This window comes from Amphiura filiformis, chromosome 15 (genome assembly GCF_039555335.1).
Source record: "Amphiura filiformis chromosome 15, Afil_fr2py, whole genome shotgun sequence".
NCBI lineage: Eukaryota > Metazoa > Echinodermata > Ophiuroidea > Amphilepidida > Amphiuridae > Amphiura > Amphiura filiformis.
The window spans coordinates 64,090,904-64,101,424 of NC_092642.1; the positions used below are offsets into that span (position 1 = coordinate 64,090,904).

General features: G+C 34.8%; 1 protein-coding gene across 1 annotated transcript in view; it reads right to left on the bottom strand.

Annotated features, from left to right (window-relative positions):
* LOC140171944 (small conductance calcium-activated potassium channel protein 2-like) overlaps window positions 1-8,747 on the bottom strand; it is a 455,506-nt gene extending 446,759 nt beyond the window's left edge. The window contains 1 exon segment of the mRNA XM_072195288.1: window positions 8,512-8,747. The gene's annotated coding sequence lies outside the window, so the exon portion shown is untranslated.
* Window positions 8,748-10,521: the final 1,774 nt, after the last annotated feature.

Sequence of the window (10,521 nt, forward strand, 5' to 3'; positions counted from 1 at the left end):
TTATTTGAGTTCGACATAGTCATCGCATGCGAGAAAACTGGCAAGTGATTTGACTAATATTTTGAGTCTTCAAGTCTGTCACTGCAAGATTCCCGAAGGCTTTTACAAGGTAATGTGTAATTAACATGGATACCTCTAACGCCATATCTATTACATATTGTTTCTTTCAAAACTCATTTTACACTTTGAAAATTTGCTCAATGAAAATTCCAAGCATTTATTTCTGAAAAAATGTTAATATTCTTTTAATAAACAAATTTAATGAATAAACATATTTAATAAATCATATCATTATTTATTACCCACACTGCGTGAACTATTAAATCCGTGATTTATAGACAGTATGTAAACCTCTACAATGTGAAAAGCATAATTAAGATTTGTGACTATTATTTTGTATCGATATTTGACAATAGGCATCATACAAAAGGGCACAAACTTATAGAACGCATTCCAATAAGTTCCAAATATATTTAATATTATTGAAAGTTAATGCCAATATTTAGTTTTATTTGTTAGTAAAAACCTACATAGCTGTACTTGAATCATGATTATCGTTCAGACATAATCTTCTTTCCTCAGGCTTATTACTATTGAGTGCAGGAAGGAAAGAAAAACCGCTACGTTATCATATGATTTGGATATTATTATAATCTCCTTTTGTTTGTTTCCCTTTCAATACGCACTCATTGAGGACACGATTGAATATATGTAACAAAATTTAAAACAATGATAAGGAAAAAATAATAAAACAATAAAAACAATGCTGAATCAGATTTCACCCAATCGTTGTATATTAAATTTGCAAAATCAGGATATGGCTGGAATTAAAAGTTTAATGTACTCATTCGACTTCAAATTTTTAAACAGTTTATCTCTATTCTACATTCAGCCAGATGAGAGTCGTTTTGATCATTTCGATAACATTAATCTCTTTTTTTGTATGTTAACTAATAGAAGTGACGGTAAAGACCACAAATTGATTCGCAAGCACGAAACGCTAGCGTCTGATTGCAAAACAACTCGAGGAACTCTGGAAAGAATATCGAATGTTATTCACATGGCTTCTGTAAGTGGGCTATTTTGCCTTTTAAATATGTCATGATATACTCACGGTCCACACTAAGTAGCATCAGAATAGCTACAATGGTACATAGATTGATAGTTTTAAGATTTCCCATCAAACAATCCGGTCCAAGATTCTATTACATTCAATATTGAGGAAACTAAAAAGAAATTATAGATGAGAAGGATTTTCATAACATGACACAAGCATAACATATGGACTATTTGGACAAAGGTATCTGTACGTTTGAAAGCATCTCAGATATTTGACCAAATAACATTATGCTATTCCATACTGCCCCTTTGGAAGATTTAGCTGAGATCTTCCACAGAAGAAGTATGAATTTTGAATGGAACAAACAATTCGGTAACTTCTATTTGAAATATTTACTCCAGTTCAATCAAAATAATTAACCCTGACCAATTACATTTGAAAAACATATACTACCCTTGTGGAAGATATTTGCAATATCTTACATCAGAACTTTGACTTGTCAATAGCATTTCTGCACACTGTAGACAGTATAGACATTACAGTTTGTGCTGTCATAGTATTGGGTTAACTGAGTAACTGTTCCTTGTTATGATTTCGGTCATTTAAGTGTCGGGCATCTTGTGCTGTCATATAATATGATTGGCTTAATAAATTGTGGTTATGATTTCGATCATTAGTTTTAGGGCATCTCATAACACAAGCACACCGTGAACCATCGGTCATCATGGTCATAATGATGTCCATCAATGCATCTACGCATTACTTGAGAATGAGAATGTAAAATGCCATTGGTTCGTTGGCCGCATGCACAAGCCCGTATATATCAGTTTCTTCTACAAGTGTTCTCCTTATAACTAGCCCTCTCAAAATCAATGCTTAGTACGGCATAAGAATTGCTCATATTTTATTACAAATAAGAGCATTAAATTTAGGGGAAATTCCCTTTACTTGCATTTAATACATTAAAACGTGTTGATCTGGAATGCCACCTATTTTCCCTCAACTTAAACAAAAATGATGGGATACATGTCAGAATTCCTAACTCTGTACCCCGCGTTTGGCCAGTGGCGAATATCACTATGCTATTCTCGCCCTAACCTTTGCATACGATATTATTTGCGTTCATATAGTCATCGCATGCGAGAAAAGTGATTTGACTAATATTTTGAGTCTTCAAGTCTATCACTGCAAAATCCCCGAAGGCTTTTACAAGCTAATGTGTAATTAACATGGATACCTCTAACGCCATATCTATTACATATTGTTTCTTTCAAAATTCATTTTACACTTTGAAATTTTGCTCAATGAAAATTCCAAGCATATATCATGTTTATTTCTGAAAAAATGTTAATTTCAAATTTCTTTTAATAAACAAATTTAATCAATCATAATCATCATTTATTACCCACTCTGCGTGAACAATTAAATCCGTGATTTATAGACAGTTCGTAATCCTCTTACACTGTTAAATATATAATCTAGATTTGTGACTATCGTTTTGTTTCGATATTTGGCAATAGGCATCATACTATAGACGAATCCAAATACACGCATTCCTACACCTGACTAGCAGCCTTTAGTTGGGTAGCCGTCGGCTACAATGCACTCAAAATGTGAAATGATTCGGCCTTGGCGGAAATTTTAAACTGCATTCCATCACCCGTTTTACACCTTCCGCGAAAACACAGGCAGACAAAAGAATAATACAATACAGTTCCCTTCGACAAAACACACAGCATGGTCTATTCGCTGTTGAAGTGACATAATAATCGGATTAACTACACGCGGTATCTATGCATTGATGTACTTGCGAACAAAAGGACTATGTATGAATAGATGCGACGGGATTACCTGCGGAATTATCTCCATTATATATATTATTAGCTATTATTCCATTAACCCTCCTCGTCCTTGCATCTTCTCTAGGTGTTAGGCGGCTTTTATGTGCACAATTGGACGCTCAAAACACCAGGTTGGTGCTAGCGGCTACCCAAAGATGTCCGACCAAATCCTGACCATGACTTGGCTCCTTGGATTCGTCTATAGGGTACAAATTTATAGAACGCATTCCAATAAGTTCCAAATATATTTAATATTATTGAAAGTTAATGCCAATATTTAGTTTTATTTGTTAGTAAAAACCTACATAGTTGTACTTGAATCATGATTATCGTTCAGACATAATCTTCTTTCCTCAGGCTTATTACTATTGAGTGCAGGAAGGAAAGAAAAACCTCTACGTTATCATATGATTTGGATATTATTATAATCTCCTTTTGTTTGTTTCCCTTTCAATACGCACTCATTGAGGACACGATTGAATATATGTAACAAAATTTAAAACAATGATAAGGAAAAAATAATAAAACAATAAAAACAATGCTGAATCAGATTTCACCCAATCGTTGTATATTAAATTTGCAAAATCAGGATATGGCTGAAAGTACTCATTTGACTTTAATTTTTTAAACAGTTTATCTTTATTCTACATTCAGCCGGATGAGAGTCGTTTTGATCATTTCGATAACATTTTCTTTTTTTGTATGTTAACTAATAGAAGTGACGGTAAAGACCACAAATAGATTCGCAAGCACGAAACGCTAGCGTCTGATTGCAAAACAACTCGAGGAACTCTGGAAAGAATATCGAATGTTATTCACATGGCTTCTCTAAGTGGGCTATTTTGCCTTTTAAATATGTCATGATATACTCACGGTCCAAACTAAGTAGCATCAGAATAGCTACAGTGGAACATAGATTGATAGTTTTAAGATTTCCCATCAAACAATCCGGTCCAAGATACTATTACATTCAATATTGAAGGAAACTAAAAAGAAATTATGGATGAGAAGAAGGGTTGTTTTAACTGACACAAGCATAAACTATGAACCACTTGGATCAGTACTACTTTGAGCTACTAAGTTCCTAAGAATATCGTTGCATTACCTTAATATTAGCCGATAAAGTTCCAAATACTTTGTAAATGGGCATTACGATCGAAAATATCTCATATATATTTGACCAAATAACGTTATCGGCACTTGATCATGTTGATTTGCTGCAATTGACAAACAGTCTTGCATGACGTTAAAATAATGCATTGTCTTGCTACATGTCTCGTTTGTTTTAAAAAGGACGGTTCTTCGTTTAAAGTAGCGCAGTAAGAATCCATGCAGAGCATGTGTTACACCTGGCCAGTTAACATTGGCCAAAAATGATTATAAACTGGCGTCTCATTGTAACATTGTTGTATTAATTCAAATATAGAATAGTTTTTACCATTTAGGATGTAAATAGGCCAAGCTATTTTTTTTCTGAATCATTATTACCAGAGCAATACTATTGTGTGGACAAAATTTGACTAAAATACCTATTCAACCGTACTGACCTTGACCTATTTGGCGATGTTACCTATGTAACGATGTATCCTAGATGGTTCGAACTATTTTGAATTGTTTGGTTCAAACTAATTTGAATTATTTATGCAAGACGAACAATTTGAGGCACATTTTGTTAAAATCGCTTTTGAACCCAATGGAGTCCAAAATGTGACCTTTGACCTTTTTCCTTACACTCCAGGCCCATACATAGCCTATAGACTAAACTATACTTTTTCTGAATGGTTTTGATCAGAGGAATACTTTGATGTGGTTTGAACAAAATCTTGTAATTTTAAAATATGACCCCTGTATTTTAGGGTCCTAATATTATTATTGGAGCAAGGTGTATTTTTCTAGCATTTCAAGGTCTTCAGCAGAGTTATATTAACTTGATCAAAACCTAAATCACAATTGCAACACATTTATAATTTACAAGTGGACTAATATGAGTATCGTATCAGAAGGCTCGATCAGTGTAACCGTATAGCTAATTAAATTAAAACTATATAACAGTTAAAGAAGCTAGGGAGTCACAGTTTCTGCTTAGAGCAATCCATTGGCCCCATGGTGACAGAACGACAATCATCCTCCATACTTAGTCTTGAAGCCATCAATGATCTTAATTAGCTTAAAAAGCAGATTTCATTGCATCATTTTGAATAAAGTGCACATTGGGCTATTCCATTTAAAATTCACACTACCCCTGTGGAAGATTTAGTTAAAGACTTCCACAGAGAGAGTATGAGTTTTTATTAGAATAGACAAATTGGGTAACTTCCATTTGAAATACTCACTCCAGTTGTGGAAGATATCGGAAAAGCTATAATACAGAGGGGGTGGGTTTCAAAATGATTAACCCTAACCAATTACATTTAAAAAACATACTCACCTACAGAAGATATTTCCCAAATCTTCCACAGGGGAGTGTAAATTTCAACTGGAATAGCCCATTTGATGACAAGATTTCCTAAATAAGGTTTCGTTTTACACACGGCAATAATTATCGAAGACCCAATCTAGTGAGATATCCCATCTTGTCCTTTTCATTAACGCAGTAGGTTTCATTAAACGTAGGCGTAAATGTAATGATTCTATTCTTAGGCGTGTATACATCTATTCTTAATGGGTAGAAAGTATGTCACAGTTCACTGTTGTGAAGCCTTTTTCGGTAAGATTTGATGTGTGTTCTTGTTCAAAAAATTCAAAAAGTATAGTAATATATCTGTATTATATATTTACTTTGTTCACATGTATAGGTCTTTTGATCATTTTGTTTTTATATCATACTTCTAGAGATATCTTTATATTCCAGTTAATGAAAAGAGTCATAATCCTATTGACCAGGATAATTGAAGCTTGCACTCTCTCATTGTGTCTATAGAATTGATTGAGCCACACGCCAGACACATTTGAATTCATACAATACATACAAGAGTTTATAATTTGAAATGACCGCCACTTGACGATAATTTTATTCATAGCATGTCAGCGTTAAGTATTTCTGGTACTTACTCCTATCTAAAGGCCTAATGAGCTCCGAGTTATGCATGGAACATTAAACTTTGAACATTGCTGGTGTCATATTCTTTTCATAAGATTACATTCTCAAACAGCTGGATATATCACATTATTATCAGTCGATTAAAAACGTTTCGGTGCAATTGCAGTTGAATATATGTGTTGAAAGAACAAGTTAATCGTATCTTAGTTAATTGAACTTCCAGTGATTTAAATGAAAACAAAAAACTGACAACAAATTAAATTTTCTTGTGTTGACAACATCATATGCAGATCGTAAAAACGTGTCATTTCAGCTAATGAATGGAAACGCTGTGGTATCTCATATCGTACAGGTAATGTGCTCGGCCTATCTCGAACAAAATCACCATGCGTAGCTGTTGTAGAACTAATAGATTCACCTACTATCCCGGCAATTTTTGACACGAAGATATAGGGATGATGACGCTGTGCTCCGTTCCACTGCGTTGCACAGAGATTTATATCAAAGAATTCGGATAAAGACCTGGATCGTAATTCTATAGAATACCGTTATCATGCGGATCACTCACACCTGTAAGATTAGTGTCTTTGAAAAGAGCGGTATTGTATTCAACCCTCGAATCAACGAATCTACGAATCTATGATTGCAGACATACACAGGCCACGAGTTCAACCTACTCAGAGTGAAGGGCGATACATTCGAAAATAGTGTGCTCCATATTGATATGGAGATTAATCCGGTTACGTAACTACTTCTACAGCGAATTATAATCTCGGGATTTTGGTTTTGTTCAATGTACTAACAGAAGATTTTGGATGTTTTGTGAAAGTTTTCATTCGTGAATAAAACGCCAGGCTATTGCTTGGAGTGGGTCTTTTACAATATTAGTAAGTTGCCTGTTAACGTATGCCGCAAAGCACATTCAATGGAATTACACAAATTAAACTGAAAACTAAATGCAACTTTTGTCAATGCCTATGTTTTGTAGTTGTGATATACTTGCATTTGTAATGTGCATACATAATGTGTATGTGGCATGCAGCGGTATGGGTGTATAGTGAGTATGCAGTGAGTATGCAGTGGCGTAGTGTGAGTCCAAGAGTCCTATGGGGGAGGGCCTTGATTGGGGGCACCGGGCCTGATTGCAGTTTTCCTATCGGATTTTCTAACTTTTCTAAATAGCCGCTATGATGATACGCCACTGTGAGTATGTTATTTTTCATTGTTGTTGTATTTGAAATAACATCGTCTTTCCTGTTTGGACGTCACTTTTTATTGAGGCACATTACTTGTCTAAAAATCTCTTACACAATACAATCCGTGATTATTCACCTTACTTTTCATCACTGTTAATTATCCAAAATTTTTTAAATTAAAAGCACAAAATAAAGACTAAAAGTAAGCATGGAGCTAGTCGGTACTACTCAAAGCAAGTATACCCACCTTAAATATTTACAGCCTTTCTCAGAATATGAAAGTCTACCTAGTTATCATTCAGAACATATCGAATACTTATCTTCATGCACCAGTTGGTGAGCTATGAAAATGAATAAACCAGATTGAACACATTTCGATTTTCTGTCAGCGTTGAGCACTTGTATCTATTAAGGTTTTATAAAGCAGAGCCCCTAGAGCTATTGAAACTGTATACTATGATACACCTACAATCGTCTTTTATGAGGAAATCATCTAGTATTTGAAGACAGGTTAAGAGTACTCTAATATTCTCGACATTTAAATAACTAGTTATTGATGAGTTGAAAGGGTTTTATATCAAAGATTTATCTCTAGAAACACTATGGTTAAAAAGAAGTAGTTTTATGTAGGTAAGAAGGTAGACGATCTCTCAAATATTTAAATCTTGTTGTAATATTAGCCATAGAAACTGATCAAAATCTGACACTAACAATGTTAAACCACACACACACTGATCCTATATAGCCTTAGCGAGACAGAAGTGACGGTTTGAAGGGATTGAGAACCTGCGATGGCATATTGCTTGTTTTTATCCGTTGCTCCGTCGTTGCTATCATGCAATCTTGACTAAAGGTTCAATCTCACACCCAGCGAAATAAAACTGTACTTTCATTTTGGGCTTTTACCTCGAAAGAAATGGTTCACAAATCCAAAAACAAACATAAAGCCAGCATGTTTGTCCAAATCCAGGTAAAAGATTGTCCAAACTAAATTTCTTTTCAAATCTGCTCTTTTCTATATAACTCAACATACTTGATAGACTGGTTACAATAAACAAAATAGAATATTAATAGAGGTACATATGCCTTCTTGGTTTCTCTTTTGTTTAAAAACTAAAAATCAAGAGATTAGAGTTAACAATACTAGAAAGGTGAAAAAATCTACCGTAGTTGAAATGAAACTGAATGCAAAATATGGGTGTATACCGCATTTTGATCAAACTGATAATGAGGCAATGACGGACGTAAGTGTCAAGTATACGACAGACAGTCTTACCATGTGATAATTGGTGTCCATTACAGATACGTCATTTAAGGTTACCTGTCAACGTTGTGAGGTACTGAACATTGTCAAGGTTGTTTTAGATGTCTTACCTTAGCTTGGCCCATGACAGAAGAGGTCCTCCAAAACAATTGAAAGAGAGAAAGTAGTCTCAATTTCCTCCACCTTGTAAAACATAGATAATATGCGTAATTGAGGTACCATTAAATGAGTGTGCTGGTTTAATAATCCAATTTATCGCCAGTCCGCAATGATTATGAACTTCAATTGGTGTATCTTCCAATGGGCCTGTTAATTGAGCCCTATGTGCAGAACAAACATCTGTCGCGGCTTTAGTTAACTTAGCTGGCGAAGCTTCAAATTGACACACAGCATCTTTTGCAATCTTTTTCACTGCGCAACTGCAAATATCCTGCATGGCAACACATATATGCATGATGGGACAGCATAATGATATAGTAGTAGCGAGGCATTAAGAGTAGTTTGTTGATGCCTTGTGTTGTAGCCAATTCATGAGATATCCGTACAACAGTCTCCCGCTGATCGTTCTGTACAAGATACATATCAAGTTTACAATCTAGAGCAGATAAGAGTGACGTAGTTCTACAAGTACACGGGAAGTACCGAAAACGAAATTATTATGTCTTCTAAAATATCGGTCTTATTTGATGTACTTCACATCACTGATGGGTGCTTGCTGTGCTGACAGGAGTTTCTATATACATGAAGTATTTCAAATATTCTGTTTCTATTAAAGTTTCCAATTGCTCATGTAGTTTTTATAGTATACGTTTACAAGTAAACAGAGAGCAAGAGTCGTTAGATGCGCGTGTAATCAATTCCAAAACACATCCGAAAAGGACACTAAAAAGTATCAGGATACAGTTTCCAGGGATAAAGATTTGGGGTTCAGTTTCCCATAGGATCGTGTAACACACTTGGTGTTTACTATAGAGATCATTTTAGATACAAAAAGGTTGTATTCATTGGAAGTATGTGGTATGCTATCCACTGAAAGACTTTTTTCTCCTTTTTTTAACAATAATTTCTCGGGCTTTTATCTTTTATTTCCGATCATCGCATATTAATTTGTGTCTCGCATTGTCTTACGCCCTGCTAGGGTGAAGCATATAGGCCGCCTCCTTCTTCATTATCTAATATTATAATTGGCCGCTGAGACACAATGAGAGAGTTATCTTGGGGACTTAAGTTGAGATTGTCGGAGTACCGACTGTGAACTCAGATAGTACAGTAGTTAGACTCTGGACCGGTAATCTCAAAATTTTCATATGTCAGTTTGCCCCAAACACGTCAAATTGCAGATTGCTTACAAAAGAGAGTTCCTGAATCGAATGTATAATAGTGTATTTTTGTTTCTCTAAATAATGTAGTTTCTTTACATGACAAATTAAACAGATAAGAATTATTTAAAAAATAAATTGCTTCGCTGCATGGTGTTTTGGAATAGTATAGCGGCCTTAAAGCTTAAAGGAGAATGCAAGTGATGAAAACATGTTCTTTTAAATGTTATAAACATATATTGAACACATATCCACTGGTTTTACTGAAAACGGAACAGAATTTACCGTAAAATGAAACAAAACGTGTCTGTTCCAGCCCCGTGATATTTAGATATTATTTCATACATTTCAGTGTGGGTACAGTGACATCGTCATGCACACAAAGTTTTCGAATAGCTATGACATCACTGTACCCGCACTAGAACGTGAAGCTATATCCCATCGGCACGTTCGACACTGGCAAAAATTATATGTTAATGAGCTTCTCCAGCCATTTTAGCTCATTAACTTTATTGCTTATTGATAAAAACAAATGAGATACAAAGAAAATGTAAATTGATATATTTTGAAAACCGTATGTCCGATTTGCTTCAAACAAAAGGCATATTGATATATTATGTGCTTTGCTCTACTCAATTACTCAGTTTAAAACATGCTTAGAGCACTTCCATAATGCCTCCAATACCACCTTAAATACCACATGGTGGGAAACGGTAAATATACCGTTTTCGGTTAAAACCAGTGTATATGTGACCGTCCATCTCGAAACGCTCGTAAAGTCGGCAAATGTGATTTTGAGTT